The 16,508-nt window shown below is 35.7% G+C and overlaps 1 long non-coding RNA gene across 1 annotated transcript; it reads right to left on the bottom strand.

The window, feature by feature from the left end:
• Positions 1 to 2,497: 2,497 nt before the first annotated feature.
• LOC126714402 (uncharacterized) lies at positions 2,498 to 4,428 on the bottom strand. Its single transcript, XR_007651595.1, has 3 exons — positions 3,526 to 4,428; positions 3,349 to 3,420; positions 2,498 to 2,770 (listed from the first exon to the last, which is right to left on the bottom strand). It is a non-coding gene; the product is annotated as an uncharacterized LOC126714402 (long non-coding RNA).
• Positions 4,429 to 16,508: the final 12,080 nt, after the last annotated feature.

Raw genomic sequence — 16,508 nt, 5'->3', positions numbered from 1 at the left:
AAAAGAATAAGTCAAGCCCAAAAGGATAAGTCAAGCCCAAAAGGAAAAATCAAGCTAAGCCCAAAGTAACAGACGCAGGAAACCCATGAAGGAATAAAAAAGCCCAAGGGATCCTGAAGCCCAGACAAAGAAGCATCCAAAAAAGAGGATCACAGCAAGGGATAAGAAGCAAGGATCCTCAAGAACCTTCAAGAGGCGCAGACCCCTTCAGGCACAAAGACAAAGGAAGACTAGGACAGCTCGATAGAAAAAGACAGAAGAAGGAAACAAGAAACAAAAGCAGAAAAAGAACATAAACGCCAGTATAACCTAGCGACCTCTCATGGCACAGACAGAAAAAGCCTCGAGGAACCAAAACGGAGAAGCATAGAAGAAAGAATGATAACAAGTGGCTTTCAAAATGGCAGAGCAAGATTCCACCTAGATGGGAAAGAAAAGGGAAAAGTGGAAAACGCCAGAAACGGGGATGCTGAGAAGGGCATACCTCAGCACATCCCAAAGAAGATAGCCAACCAGGAACTTTCAAAAGAATCAGAGCTGAAAGAAGGAAAGAATGAGAACAAACGGAAATGGGACTTACCAAGATGATGGATACAGGACGTGCTCTGTTTGTAAAAGGGTAAAACAGGGGAACCAACGGTTCCCCGGGAGGACCAAAAACTCCATTATAAAAGGGGGGAGGATTTTCAGTAGGAAGAATATCATAACAGAGTCATTAGAACTCTGTAAAATTTAAGAAAAACAGAGGAATGTCTCCCGGTATCCCAGAAACAGCCACTATAGCACATACTTGGATTCAAAAGGATTCAAACTTTGCAAGTCTTAGAGGCTTGAATAGCCATCAAAATCTGTAATTTTTGAGCTTATTTGAGCCTTGTATCACGTCTTAGTGAGCACATTTGTAATCCACAATTAAGAAAAATAATGAAATATCTCATATTGATTTGAGAATTTCTAACAATTACTTTGCATATTTCTTTACTGCTTCTTGCTGCTCAATACATATATATTCTTGCTTGTAAAGCTGAGTCCCTGCCCAAGCAAAGCCACTCAGACTTGAGTTCCAAATCCCACAAGTCTTGTGCAAAAGCATAAGTCTGTGAGAATTGGGGCCAGGATCCTCGTGGCTGAATCATTCTTATGAAATTCATTTACATATATGTATATGTATTAATATATATATATATATATATATATATATATCCTAATCTAAGAAACTAACAATTATTTGAAGATATGTGCATTGTATAGTTGTTCTTGTGTAGGACCTATAGAGGTAAAAGGAAAGGACAAAACTTCATTGCATAACAAGCATGGAGAAAGATTGTATAGTGCACAGAACCAGAGATTCTAGGTTCTTACAGGCCTAATACGCCTTGGGATCCCACGACAGTACGTCTCGGGATCCCACGACAGTACACCCGGGGAGGAATCGCATTTTTGCCTTGAGGAGATTTATGTGACTTGCGCACAACTTGATTCGTAATCAGCCCCCATTTAGCTGCGGTGAACCAAGCCCAGTCCACCAAAACACAACTATTTGGCCCAGGATCCTTGGGCCTGTGTGCTAAAGAAAAAAGCACTCTCACAAACTCATTAGCTCTAGCCCAGTGTTAGAATTATCACTCATATCATATAAGCAATAAATTGCTTCAAACTTAGACTACATTACTGGTACTTGTCCCCCAATCATTCCTTGTTCACGAAAGGTAACCCACCCATATAAATAGATAGTTGATATGCTAACAGTAATAAAATAAGTGACTCATCCAAAAATCTACAACTTCAGATCTAGTGCGCAATTATTTAAAATAAGTGCGGGTCCAATGAAAGAATGTCTTAAGAAACTATATATCTTCCATCACGCACAAAATCCATAATTCTCAAACTAGTACGCAATTATTTAAAATTTGTGTTCAAAATCTGTTTAAGATTTAGTTACAAGAATTCTATGCTATCAAACAAATTCTCAAGTTACTAAGAAAGCATTTAAAGACAAAAGACCAGTTTCAGTGCAAATTTGAGCCTTCTGATCTGTAAGAACTTTGTCCTAAAATCAGACCAACCTGAAACATTTGAAATTCATGATTTTTGATGTTTTTTATTAGACACCCAAAAAGATTAGGAAGCAAAAATGAACTTTCAAGTATAAAAAGATCAAGAATTGGAGAAACTGACACCACTGCACATATGAAACTAAAGGTACATATTCCAACACCAATAATAAGCTTATTATATTCATGTAATTCTACAACTCCTCCATCTGTGCCTTTCACAATTTGGCATACGATCAGACTAGATACATTAAAATTAAAGCAAAAATAGGCATGAGTGAAGCATTTACTGAATGTAGAACAAATTATGGAGCAAAATTTAATTTTATTAGCATAAAAAAAATTGAGGGTATTTCCAAAATTTTTTTGAAGGGTAGACAAATAAAAAATTTTAAATTATTATATATTAAAAAAAAAATTTTCAGGTAAGCAGAGCTAGTTTGTGGAAGGAATGACATTATCTATATTACAAGGAGTTATTTTCAGATAAGAAACAACAGTATCTGTACTGTTAAGTCTGTTATACACTATAGCTGGGGTATAAATTTAGTCAACTATTCTATGAGTGAATGAAGTATTTGAACTATTATTATACAAAGAATAACAGCAATAATGTAGGAAAAAAGCAAAAAGAAAGAGAAAAATGCTATTGGAATCTGGTTCTTATTCTAGAGGAACTTGGAGCCCTTGAAATCGTCTCTGGTCAAGTCATCCGCCTGAAAGACAATAAAGATCACAAGTGTTATTATTTTATATGGATTTTGCTAATGTGTGCCCTTAAGGCACACATTAAGAGGGCACACATTAAGCCATCTAATTTTGGAAACATTTTTTCGGGAATTGAAAAACCTGTCAATACTTTTTCAATTTTCAAGAAAATGTTTCTAAAAATGGATAGCTTAATGTGTGCCCTTAAGGCATACATTAACTTTTCATATAACTTTAATTTATATTCACTAAAAGGCGAGGGACCGACTGATAAATTCCTAAACCTTTTTCTCAAATCTCTCTCTCTCTCTTTTTAACTCCAATACCTCATATTTACAACTTAACTATTAGCTTAAATATTAAGAAGTCCTTCGGATTTGTGAGAAACTGTTTTATCTTAAAATGGAAATAGACATATCGACACACCCTGCACACCCTGAGACATATGCATACAGAGAGATGTAAAGAAGCATTCACATGAATGCTTGTAGCTTATCTCATTAAGAAGCATCCTTAAATTTTGGGACATAACATAGTGTAACATGTACACGCACCAAAAAAAGAAAAAGAAAAAGAAGCACGGCACCTGAACTTTCACAGCATTGGAGAGACACGACCGCATGGTACGGTTGCCCAATTCATTAACCAAGCAAACACACTGCGCCATACAAATATACATAACAAAAGTTTCAGCATCTAACATTAAGAAATCAACGAAAAAAATAAACATTCAAATTCACGGAATTAGAAACGCGAAGCTCACCTGACCTGTGGGTCCATTCTTCATCCTCAACCTCGAGAGGTTCACACCATTAGAGCTCATGTTAGTTTATTAACTGCTTTCTCTGCCTCACTGATATATAGTTTCTTAAGCCAAGTGCAACTCATGTCAATTTGCTGGATAATACAATTTCTTCATCCTCAACCTCGAGAGGTTCACACCATCAGAAAACTATTGTCCCTCTCTTCCTCTTCGTTCTCTCATCTCTGAAACAGAGCAAACAAGACCCAAACCCAGAACAATTCATTTCTCCATCTCTGATACACTAGCACTATACTGAGAAAAACACAGCAAACCCAGATCCAAATCCAAAAAACACAGCAACTCAGACCCAGAAAACACAACCAAAACCCACTAGCACTGGCAACCCAAACCCACGAATCGAGCACCAACATCGCCACAACCAATACCCATAATCGAGCACCTTACAAATCAAATATTCAGCAACCCAAAAGACAAAAATAGAAACCAAATAGAAACCCTCAGCAACCCATGACAAAAATAGAAACCCAGCACCACCGCAAAACAAGCACCACAACCACGACCCACGGCTAGACCGACGGCGACACCCATGATCCCACGAATCGGAGCACAGATCGGAGCACGATCCCACGAATCGAAGCACAACTGGAGTACAGATCTCCATGCTAATGACCCACACCGATCTCCACACTGATATCACCTCAACTCTAATGCCCAAGCCAATGCCCTCACTGGTTAAAAAGTTTCAAGGTTGGGTTCGGTCTCAGGCGTGGGAGAAAGGAAGGGATGGGGCTGAGTGAGCTGAGAGTTTTTTCAATTTAGGGTTTTTTCCGTTGTTGTGTCCTATTGACGGCTTTTTTTTTTTTTTAATAACAAACCCAGAGCTGCGTTTTATAAAATGCAACTCTGTATGAAGTGTTAGTTTGGATATGCGTTTTGTTTGCTGCGTTTTGCCCTTTTTTTTTTTTTTTTTTTTTTTTGAGCACGCGTTTTACCCCAACGCGATTACTGTTCATGTACTGTACATGAACAGTAGCCGCAACTTTTGACCAGTTTTGCGTGAACAGTGCATCTGTGCACTGTTCACGGACCCACAAATTTCATTTTTTATCAATTTTTTCATTAAATATGGGTCCCACAGTACTATTTACACATTTAAAAATTATTTTACTACAGTGTTTTCAGTTTTCAATTTTCAGTTTCAGCAAAATAAGTTCTATCCAAACAGACCCGAATTGAAGCTGCGTTTAACAAAACGCAGCTCTGCAAAAGTTGAAGCCGCGTTTACTAAACGCAGCTTCAATTCATGTTTAAGCTGCATTTCCAAAAACGCAGCTCAGTTCAGCCATTTAAGCTGCGTTTATTAAACGCGGCTTTGGGATATATTTAAAAAAAAATAAAATAAATAAACTGATGGGTTTATAGTCGCGTTTTTACGCGGCCTAAGCCCTGCCATACACAAATGCAGCTTCAACCCCATAAAACACGGCTTCAGTGTTGGTGGAGCTGCATTTTCTTAAAACACAGCTCAAACATCTGCTGCGGAGCTGCGTTTTATGCGTTTTTTTAAAACGAAGCTCCAAAATGCAGCTCCAAGCTGCGTTTTTGGTAGTGCCAGCTTGGTGGTGGGGAGGACGACGAGCCGTGGTGGGGCAGCAGACGTGGTAGTGCTGCATGGTGAACACCAATCTCCACTGGCTTTGTCCTTTCGGCGACTTCGATCTCCACCGGCGGTGGACGAGCACTCTCTCTCTCTCTCTCTCTCTCTCTCTCTCTCTCTCTCTCTCTCTCTCTCTCTCTCTCTCTCTCTCTCTCTCTGATGTGAAGCAAATGTGAGATGCTAGAATGTTCTTGAGGTGAAAAAGAAAATAAAAGAAGGGGGGGTCGAGGAGAAAAACAAGAAAAAGAAAAAAGAAAAAAGAAGAAGAAGAAAAGAAACGTGTATGGATGAAAATGAAATGAAAGGAAGAAAAAAAAATCCTAATTGAAAAATACTACTACAATATTTTCACAATATTTTACAATAAATTTTAAGTAACAAATTGTTATTAGTTAATATTGGCGAATAAAAAAGTAATTTTAGTGGTGAGTTCAAATTAGAATTAGTAATAACTTTCCACATAAATTTTTATTTTATGGGCTTCCACATAAATTTTGTTGTAAAAGTATTGCGTAAAATGTTGTGAATATAATACTTCTCATTGAAAAATATAGTTGTTAAAAAAAGAATAAATTAATGATGATTAAAAAAAGAATAAACAATAAATGAAGAAATAATATTTAAATGAAATAGAGAATGAGATAGAGAATTTGTTAGAAAGTGTATTTAAAAAAGTTGGTAGGTAAAAGCTAAATATCATTGTTCATTCTCCAAACAGTACAAAAATTTGAAGAAGCTGTTGGAGATGCCCTTAGCCCCTACATTATTTCCTTTTTGCAAATTGAGAATACTGATTTATATGACTTTCAATGAAACTTGGAGTTCAAGTTCAACTATATTACGATTCTCCCAAAAAAAAAAAAAGTTCAACCAAATAACTAAGGCTATATAATTAACAAATTAAACAACAAAACTTGAATACGTTAAATACTAAACTGAACTCGGCTTGACAGGTTGGAATTTCAATATTATTATTTTGAGCATTCATATTGGTGGTTGTATTTTAGAAAAAAAAAAAAAAAAAAAAAAAAAAAAAAAAAAAAAAAAAAAAAAAAACTATTTTACTACTAAAGAACCAAAAATCAAGGCTTTTTGTATTAGCAATGGGATTGTAAGACCCCCCTTATGGCTATTTTATTTGGGTGTGTATTGCTAAAAAATTTTAGCAATCGTGAAAGTAAGGTTGTATTTATATAACAATTATGAAAGCAAGTTTGTATTTAATTTATAGTCATTTTTATTCTCACTTTTCTCCTCTCTCCTCTTTGACTCTCTCATTCACTCTCTCTCCCTTCCCTCTCTCTTTTTTCTATTATTTTATTTTGTTGTATGTAAAAATAAGAAATTGGATGTTGGATGTATTTGTAAATGAGTTGGTAAAATAGATAAAATAGCTTTTTAGAATGTAAAATAATTAATTTTTTTTAGAAACTTGGATATGAACGCTCAACGCTAAATCTAATTTTTTTTCAACTCAGATATAGTAAACTGGTATAGAACCAATTAATTTTAATGTGTTATTAAAAATAAAGCATAATATTTTATTAACATTCTCTCTCTTCATTCAATTAAAAAACCCAAATTTTCTTTCTTCATTTTGTCTCACACCAACACCACTTCTCACTTCTCTCTCTCTCTCTCTCTCTCTCTCTCTCTCTCTCTCTCTCTCTCTCTCTCTCTCTCTCTCTCTCTCTCTCTCTCTCTCTCTCTCTCTCTCTCATCCCTATACATTTTCTTCTCTTCTTACTTTATTATGACGATTGAGATTGAGAATGAAATTTGGGTATGTGTTGGTTGTAGTGACGGAGCCACTTGTGGACTGAGGGAGGCCTTGGCCCCCCCAAAATTAATTAAAAAAAATTAAATTTTCTTTTAAGGAAATAACCTAAATAATTTGAAAACTTTTAAATAACCATATCATTTTGGCTCCCCATACTTGATAATAAATAATATATTTAAGAAAGTTTAAAAATAATTATTAAATACACATGTCAACAAATTATAATAATTAAATATTTAACATCTTTATAATAAACAAATAGGTATTTTAACAATTACCTCAACTAATAAAAGGGAAACAAAATTCTAATTTTCATCCCAACACATCTAGGGCTTATTTGTACACAACAATAGAAAAATTAAAAAGTCAAAAACTTGGTTGATGTGTCGCACCACCAAGTCCCCCACACAGTTACAGAAACATTTTTCCTCACATAGGTGACTCTCTCTCTCTCTCTCTCTCTCTTTGTTGGCAACTTAGCGTTTGCCTTCTTTTTTTTTTCTTTTCGGTTCTTTCCTTTTTCTCCCTCCCACTGTTGCTTTAGTTTGTTTAAATGTAAAAGTTCTATATTGTGTGATTGTAAACACTCAATTTTGCACCCATAATTTAACTTTGGAAGATGACCAAAATAATCATTCTAAATACCCAAAAAAACCATAGTTGCATTTCATATATTAAATCATTCATCACATATCATAAAAATGATCTTCAGATTCTAACAATCATGACGTTATGCCCGGTTCCCAAATTAGACTATCGGATTGAAAGATATCACAAGATCAATTATCATGGTTTGCATGCATGCATTTGGGTGGAACTGATCACATGTGATTAATTGAAATTAGTTTTTATTGGTGAAATCCTAGGGCATGCGTACGCATACATGTGTATAAGCACGCATGCTCAAGCTTTGCATACACAATCACAGGTGTGTACGCATGTTAGTGTTCTAGAAACTATGAAAGACAAGTTTTTAGCATTAAAGTTTGGTTTTGGAATGAATCTCACATTTTCTGGGAGCTGTTCCAAACCCCCATTTTCAACTATAAAAAGCCATACACGGTACCTTTTCAAAACACACAAAAAATCCTAAGAGAAACATAAGATTCACTAGAAATAGTAAATCAAAGAGAGAGTTTTTCACAAAACATCATCAAGCCAATATTTTTTTAATTGGGACCTATTCTGGTCTTGATCTTCGGATTTCAAGGTTTGCTAACTAATCTTTATTTTGGTTGTGAATAGATTGACTTAAGGGAACAGTCAAAATGAAGCTAAGGAGCTTTATGTTTTAAGGTATAAGTTCTAGTAAAAATAACTCTATTCAAAGCATTAGAAGAGGTACTACAAGAGGAGAGAGAGCAATTATACCTAAAATCTGTTTTGTTAGATGTTGACTTCTGAACATTCAAAATTTGATCCAATTTGGCACTTGAAGTCCTTTCCAATTATGCACTAACTTGAAACAGTTCGGCATCCAGTTTGTTGGCCTTTTCAACAAGAAAATTGTTCTCAAATATCAGTGCTCCAAGGTCTGATTAGCTTCATCAACCTTGGTGGAGAGTTCCTCACGTTCTAACTCCACTTCGTTGAGCTTTCTTGTGGCCAACCTATAGAGCTTCTTATGCTTCTCAGAAACCTTGTACAGCTTGGTGTAAGCAGTGTGGATTTCATCTTGATCATCCATCTTTTCAAACTTTGACTCCATCAACTCTTCTCCCTCATCAACTACCTCTACTTCTTTCTCAGTAGACTCAACAATAGTTGTAAAAGTACTTACATCGGAATCTTGGTCACTCTCATCGGAATCTGCTTCTGGTTCTGAATCACTTAAGGTGGCCGCTAGGGCTTTGCTCTTGATAATGGATTTGAGGTATGTAGGACACTCTTTTTTCATATGTCCAAATACATAACACCCATAGCACTTTGGTCCAGCTAGAACACCATTGCCTTAACCTGTATCCTTGGATTCTCTCTTGCCCTTGTCTTGGGACTTATATTGAAAGAAAGCATTCTATTTGCGATCCTTATCATCAACTTTGACATTCGCATTTTTAATGAACTTCTTTAATTGTTTGTGTAAAGTTTTGATTTACAACTATGTTTTATGTTGGCTTTATTCCATGACAAAAACTGTTGTAATTGCCTTAATTTTGTTCCTTGTATTTTGTGGGATTTTACTGTATTAGGTTTAGTATTAAGTTGGTGAAGAATCAAGCATGAATTGAAGAACAATTGGATTTCACGAGAAGCTAACCTGCGAAAGAGCCACATGAGAAGCATGTGCTAGAAGCTAAAGAGTCATACTAGTCCGTCATTTTCATGAGTGTCTCGCGGGTAAGACTTTCCCGTGAGATATCCGTAAAACTCTCTGCCTAGAGGATTTTTAAGTGTGACTTTCTTACCCTTTACCCATACTATATATACCCTCATTACCCATAAAAGTATAGGAGGCCATTTAGAGAGAAAAACCCTAGATAGATTTTCTACAACACACATACCCATCTTTTAAAGAGAGAGCTACTCATCCTTAGTGAGAAATCATTCTAGCCTCTTTTCCTTCCCTCTCCCATTGTCATATCTTGAGAGGAGATTTGTACCCAAACACAACCCACACATTTTCATAGTGTAGAGAGTGTTTTGGAGTTTGGGAAGCTTTAGGGATTTGCCAAAAGAAGCTGGTAAGACTTGGGGGATGCAATCGTGCATGTTGCGGGATTCAGAAAGCTAGAGAAGACATGACTCCAAGAAGTTTGTTGGTAGCTGGAGCTTGGAGGGCTTAAGTGCATTAGGTAGACTAGGTTTGGAGGGCCTTTTGTTAATCTTGTACTCCAATTTTATTCTCTAGTGGATCGATTTATCACTTGAAGGGCAGTAGAGAGGTTTTTCGTCGAGTTCTTCGGTTTCCTTTTCGATAACACGTTTTGGTGTTATCTTGTGTTTGTATCTCTCTTCCCTTACTCTTGTGCTTTACTTTTATTGTTTGTTGTTCATGTTTATGCACTAGCATAGTATTGGTTGTTTGCGCTCATTTCCTCTTGTTTCCACATTCAATTTAAGTTAGAGTAAAAGCAACTGAGCCGTAACTTTTAATTGGGGGTCTAAACAAGCTCTTGTATTTTCGCACAAAATTGAGCTTTCAATTGGTATCATAGTGGATACACTTGTTTTGGTTTCATTACCTAAATGTGATTCTTGATCCCTAGTGTGATTCTTGATCCCTTGTGTGTTTTGCCATAAATAATGCTTTGTATGCTTCTATGGATGATGTTGATTGTAACATGCCATGTGTTTGTGAAAACGCTTCTATGAGTGTTTATCCTCATGCTTGTGATGATATGTGACATGAATCTATGGGTGTTGTTAATATTCTAAATGTCAAACTCTTGAAGAAAAAGGCTAATAAGTTTCATAAGAATTTGGGTAAGTTATTTTGTGAAAATGATTATTTGATTGCTAAACTCAATGAATCCAACAAATTGGTTGAGAAATATAAAAAACTTGCTAAAAATTCTTGTTAAAAGTTAAAAGAGTTTGAATGTTTGAATATGGACTTAGATGCTAAACTTGTTTTGTCTAATAAACTTGTTGATAAGCTAAAATGTGAAAATGAATCTCTTAAGATACATGTCAAGTGTTTAATTGTAGTTCCTATTACTAAAAATGATGAAAATATTTGTTGCAATCATGTTGTGGTACTTGATTTTGTGTCTATTGTGTGTTCTATCTCAAAGAACAAATCGGCGTACATTCCTCCACACAAAAGAAATCAAAAGGTGGAGAGAAAGGCTTTTAAGCCAAAGCCTCCATTTTGGTCTCAATCTAAGGTTTTTGATAGATCTAAGTTTGTTCTAACTTGTCATCATTGTGGTGTGAATGGTCATATAAGACCTCAATGTCCAAAGTTGAAGAGAGAACAAAACCATGTTGCTAGATCCCTTCCCAAAAAGCCTAGTGGACCTAAACACATTGTTTGTCACCATTGTGGCGCCTTTAATCATCTAAAACCTCATTGCTCTAAGTTTCAAGCTCTTAAAAGAATCTGTAAAGTTGTAATTTACAACTATGTGTTTTGTTAGCTTTTATTCCGTGCCAAATTTTATTCTAATTTTATTCAATCATTTGTACCCTGTATTTATTATGGGATTTAATTGTAAAGGTTGTGTGTAAGAGAAAGAGAATGTGAAGACCCAAGCAAATTGAAGACTAAAGAGTTTTTGCGGGTAGCTCGCGACTAAGCATCCCGCGAAATGATGCATGTGCCCTGCACATGACTGGAATGCGAAGAGTTAGGACAGGATGGAGACAACTGTGTTTCGTAAGTAGCTTGCGGGTAAGGCCTTCCCGCGAGACACTCGCAAAACATTCTGTTTTGCTAGATTGTCCTATCTGATACACACTTTTTGTACCCACACTATATATACCCACATTACTTACAAATTTTTGAGGAGTGCTTCTGAGAGGAAACCCTAGCCACAAACCTTGAGAGTTAGAGATTGTTATACACACAATCTTCTACACAATTGCTTGTAGATTTTCCTCAACTCCTACCTCTCCATTTTCATATCCTTGAGAGGTTGATAACCTAAACACTTATCACACCTTTTTAGAGTGTTTAGTGAGGTTTTGGTGCTGTTAGGAAGCATTGTAAGAAGCCAAAGATGGTAGATGCAACATGGAGCTTATTACGGGATTCGAAGGGCTAGACAAGACATAGTTCCAAGATGCGTTGTTGGAGTAGGAGCTTGGAGGGCCTCTTGCTAACCCATGTATCCCAATTGATTGTCTAGTGGATCGATTACTGCTTAGAAGGTGGCAGAGAGGTTTTACGTCTAGGACTTCGGTTTCCTCTTTCATAACACATCGCTGTGTTGTCTTTGTGTTTGCATCTTTTTTCCCTACTCTTTTACCTTTCATTTTACTGCTATGTTATTATGAATATGGGTTAGAGTAGCTTGTTTATTTATACGCTTGCATTTACTCTTTTCCGCACTTAGTAAAAGTTAAAAGTAAAATTTATCGAGCCATAATTTTTATTTGAGGGTCTAAATAGCTCTTGTGTTTTCACACATTTTAGAGCATTCAAAATCAAAAGAAAAGAGAAACTTGAGCTTTTTGGAAGCTGTGCTATAAACACAAAATTGGATTTGGGGGAAAATGGTAAGTTGTTGAGGAAAGTTTTTGATGTTCTTACCTCCTTGTTTATGTGCATCTCCGCTTCTCGTTCTTCCAACCCTCGTCTCACTTCTCATGAGACACTCATTCCAAAAAATTGTTCCATTTGGATGAGGAAGGGTTCCTATAGTTGAGCTTTTGCTCTTTTTGGTTCTTGATCTAATTCTTTCGATCTTTGTAGGACCCTTCATGCATTAGATTCCTCATTGTCATACATTTATACATCATGCATCTCTTTATATGCATTATTTTGTTTTTGTTTATCTTACTTTTCATGTTCTGTTTTTGAGTGTGTTGAAAATTCAAAAACCCATAAAAATTGAAAATTTCCCAAAATGTTTAATCGCTTGTGTTGTGTATATCACATGTGAGTTTGGCCAAGTACTTTCATACTAATGGCATAGTGCATTTATGAGCTTTGCTTGTTATGTATGCACATTTATCTTTGTGGGAAATATCTTGACATCTATGTGTGATTGTTGTAAATCAATCTTCAAGCTTGTCATGAATGATTAGTCCATAGTCTTGATGGTTTTGATACATGCATAGACTTATGCCTATATATCTTCCCACACCTTCATGTTTTTGCTTTATAGCTCAACCAAATGTCAAATCTCGAAAAGCGATAATGAGCTACAAAAGCCATTGCACATACTAGTATTTGACTAGGAAAAAGGGAAAGCGACTTGTATTGAAATGTATGGTGCTCAAAAAGCCAAAGGCTTACTCACAAAATTGAAATATCAAAAATTTTAGGCATCGATTTCAAAATGAGATGTATTGTTCATAAATGATTAAAAGTTATAAGTTGAAAGAAGCCAAAAGTAAAGCTTCCAAGATATGTAGTCATTTTCTTGTGAGAGGTCATATATGTTCATTTCTATAATTAAGATAGACCACTTGACTTAGTACTAGTTGTGTATGACTTGATTGAATTAATCATTGATGCTTCACTCTAGACTAAGAACTTTTCCACATTCGATACACACACACAACATACAAGTCTATTGTTTAATGAATGCCTATTTCATTTATGTGATTGTACGTTTTCAAATGTGATGTGTATACTCAATTACTTGTTGATCAAACCCAAAAATATTTTTGAGTATTTTTATATGTTTTTGGAAATGTTTTTATGCTTTCGTGTTTTGAGTTTTTGTTCATATTGCATTTTTCATATTTTTCTTCAAAAACTGCTTTAGAGGCATTTTCATGAGAAGCTCGCGAGTAAGCTCTTCCTACTAAAATGGGTTAGGCAAAAAATGAAAACACCAAATTTCAAACAAAAACTCTCACAACTGTCTCACGAATGTTTCGCAAGTAAAGGCTACTTGCGAAAAATTTTGTGCTTCAATGGCATTTTTCACAAGTAACTTCACGATAAGCTAACCCACAAAAAACGCATGTTTTTAGTTTTTAAAGGTGGATCAAGACAGTTTTTCAAACACAATTTTTTTCCCTCACTTTGCCCCCCTCGAGCCTCTCTCAACCCTAAACCTATTTTCACTCAAAAGCCTAACCAAATCTCAAGTGCAATCTTCTCAAAATCATTCTAAGGTATGTTTATTCAATCTTTTCTCTTTATTTACTTAGATTATGCCTTAGACTCTAAGTTTTGCTTGAGTTGGGTTCGTTTTTGAAAAAGGGTTGGAAACTTTAAGTTATGTAAAAAAAAAAAAAAAAAAAATCAATTTCTTGATTGGGTTCTATCTCATTTGGTTTGTGTTTGTGTTGGCCCCTTGTGGCATTTTAACATGTATTTAGGCAAGATTCACTCATGTTCATGCATTGCTTACATGTTAGTTTTATTGGTGCATACCAAGTGTTTGATAAAATGCCCAAATGACATTTTGGTGTTGTTTTAGACTCCAATGAGTACCAAACTTTAGGGATTACCATGATTATACATGTTTATCATGTTTTGATCATCAGTTGTGTGTTTTACACACTTTGACCCAAATGTGCTTAGTAATGTCTTGCACATGCATCACATATGCACACCACATGCACACTTGATGCACACATTTGTTCACTTGTCATGTTTTGCATTCACTCATATTAGTTAAGTCTTTTTAGACCTTTTAGCACATATAACATGTTCTTGTGTCTATGTCATACCTTGGTCTATATTTTGTTCCATCATCCTTAGCATGTCATATTTACTTTATGCTTTATAGCATTGTGTCTTTAAGATGTTTTATCTTTTGTTTGAACTTTATTTTCTCATTCATCTTGCACCCCTCATGCATCATCTTTTACCCTTGTTCATATCTTCTTTTCTTTCCTTCCCTCCTCTTGATTCATTTACCTATTCGTTACAAAAAGGGAGAGAGTATACTAGAGAGTATACCGAAGTGTATTGTCATTTCTATATGACTCCTGTGCACATTCTTGTGGGAAGAAATTCTACCTTATGCACATTTGTAGAGGGAGAAAGCTATAGGGGAGATGCATATACTAAGGGGGAGAAGACATGTTTTATGAGAAAACCTTGTTGTCTTGTTTTACCTTATGCTTGTTTTCTCGTTGCTTTATGGTGCTTTGAGTTACTTTTAGTATCTATGCTTTATTGTTCTCATCGCATCTTGTTTATGTGTTAGACATGCATACATTTTTATGCCATTGTGCTTTATTGGTTGCATGTTCGGATGATCATTTGTTTTGCTATATGATCATTGTAGTAATTTCTATATGACTATTTTGGTGTATGATCAAGTTACTCACATGTTTCACATCATGTTTACTTGATTGCAATTTATTTGTTACATTATATTTGTCTTTTTATTACTTGCTTTACCTTGAGGGTCTAATGTGTTTTATGCAAGTGTTTTAGGTTACAGATATATATGTTCCAAGTTCATCACTGCTTTTAGATTTAAGTGTGAGTAAGTTTTGCCATTTTTCCCAAACTCACGTTTAAGTCTAGAGTCTGTTATAGGGTTTTTTGTCACGGAATAGTCAAAGGGGGAGATTGTAAAATTGTGATTTACAACTATGTTTTATATTAGTTTTATGTGTTGTAATTGCTTTAATTTTGTTCCTTGTATTTTGTGGGAATTTACTGTATTAGGTTTAGTATTAAGTTGGTGAAGAATTGAGCATGAATTGAAGAACAAGTGGATTTTGTGAGAAGCTCGCGAGAAGCTAACCTACGAATGAGCCACGTGAGAAGCACATGCTAGAAGTTGAAGAGTCATGCTAGGCTGTCGTTTTTGCGAGTGTCTAGCGGGTAAGGCCTTCCCGTGAGATACCCGCGAAACTCTCTGCCTAGAGGATTTTGAAGTGTGACTTTATTACCCTTCATCTATACTATATATACCCTCATTACCCACAAAAGTATAAGAGGCCATTCAGAGAGAAAAACCCTAGATAAGTTTTCTACAACACACACACCTATCTTTTAGAGAGAGAGCTACTCATCCTTAGTGAGAAATCATTCTAGCCTCTTCTCTTTCCGTCTCCCATTGTCATACCTTAAGAAGAGATTTGTACCCAAACACAACCCATACCTTTACAAAGTGTAGAGAGTGTTTTGGAACTTGGGAAGTTTTGGGGATTTGCCAAAAGAAGCAGATGAGGCTTGGTGGATGCAATAAAGCGTATTACTGGATCTGAAAAGCTAGAGAAGACATGACTCTGAGAAGTCTGTTGGTAGCAGGAGCTTGGAGGGCTTAAGTACATTTGGTAGACTAGGCTTGGAGGGTCTTTTGTTATTCATGTACTCCATCTTTATTCTCTAGTGGATCAATTTACCGCTTGGAGGGTGGCAGAGAGGGTTTTCGCCGAGTTCTTCAGTTTCCTCTTCGATAACACATCTTGGTTTTATTTTATGTTTGCATCTCTCTTCCCTTACTCTTGTACTTCACTTTTATTTTTTGTTGTTCATGTTTATGCACTAGAGTAGTATTGGTTGTTTGTGCTCATTTCCTCTTGTTTCCGCACTTAGTTTAAGTTAGAGTAAAAACAATCAAGCCTTAACTTTTAATTGGGGGTCTAAACAAGCTCTTGTGTTTTCACACAAATCCAAGCTTTCAGTTTGGTGATATATGACTTCAGCTTGGTATCCTTATCATCAGATGACTCATCATTGTTTCTTGGTCTTCAAGGCTCAGAATCTGTTCTCCAAGATTGAATGCTGAATTCACTATGTCCTTGAACTTGGCATAGAATTCATAAAATTATTCATCCTCATCCATCCTAATTTCCTCAAAGCTGGTAGTGAGCCTTTGAAGCTTAGAGTTCTTAATAGCTTTAGTGCCCTCATAAGTATTCTGAAGAATAGTCCAAGCTTCCTTGGCATTGTCAATGGAAGAGATCTTTTTGAATTCTTCATTCATTATAGCACTAAACAAAGCATATAGTGCCCTA

This window comes from Quercus robur, chromosome 2 (assembly GCF_932294415.1).
Source record: "Quercus robur chromosome 2, dhQueRobu3.1, whole genome shotgun sequence".
Classification (NCBI taxonomy): Eukaryota; Viridiplantae; Streptophyta; class Magnoliopsida; order Fagales; family Fagaceae; genus Quercus; species Quercus robur.
The sequence above is the reverse complement of the archived record's forward strand: the minus strand, read 5'-3'. Positions and strand labels throughout refer to the sequence as shown.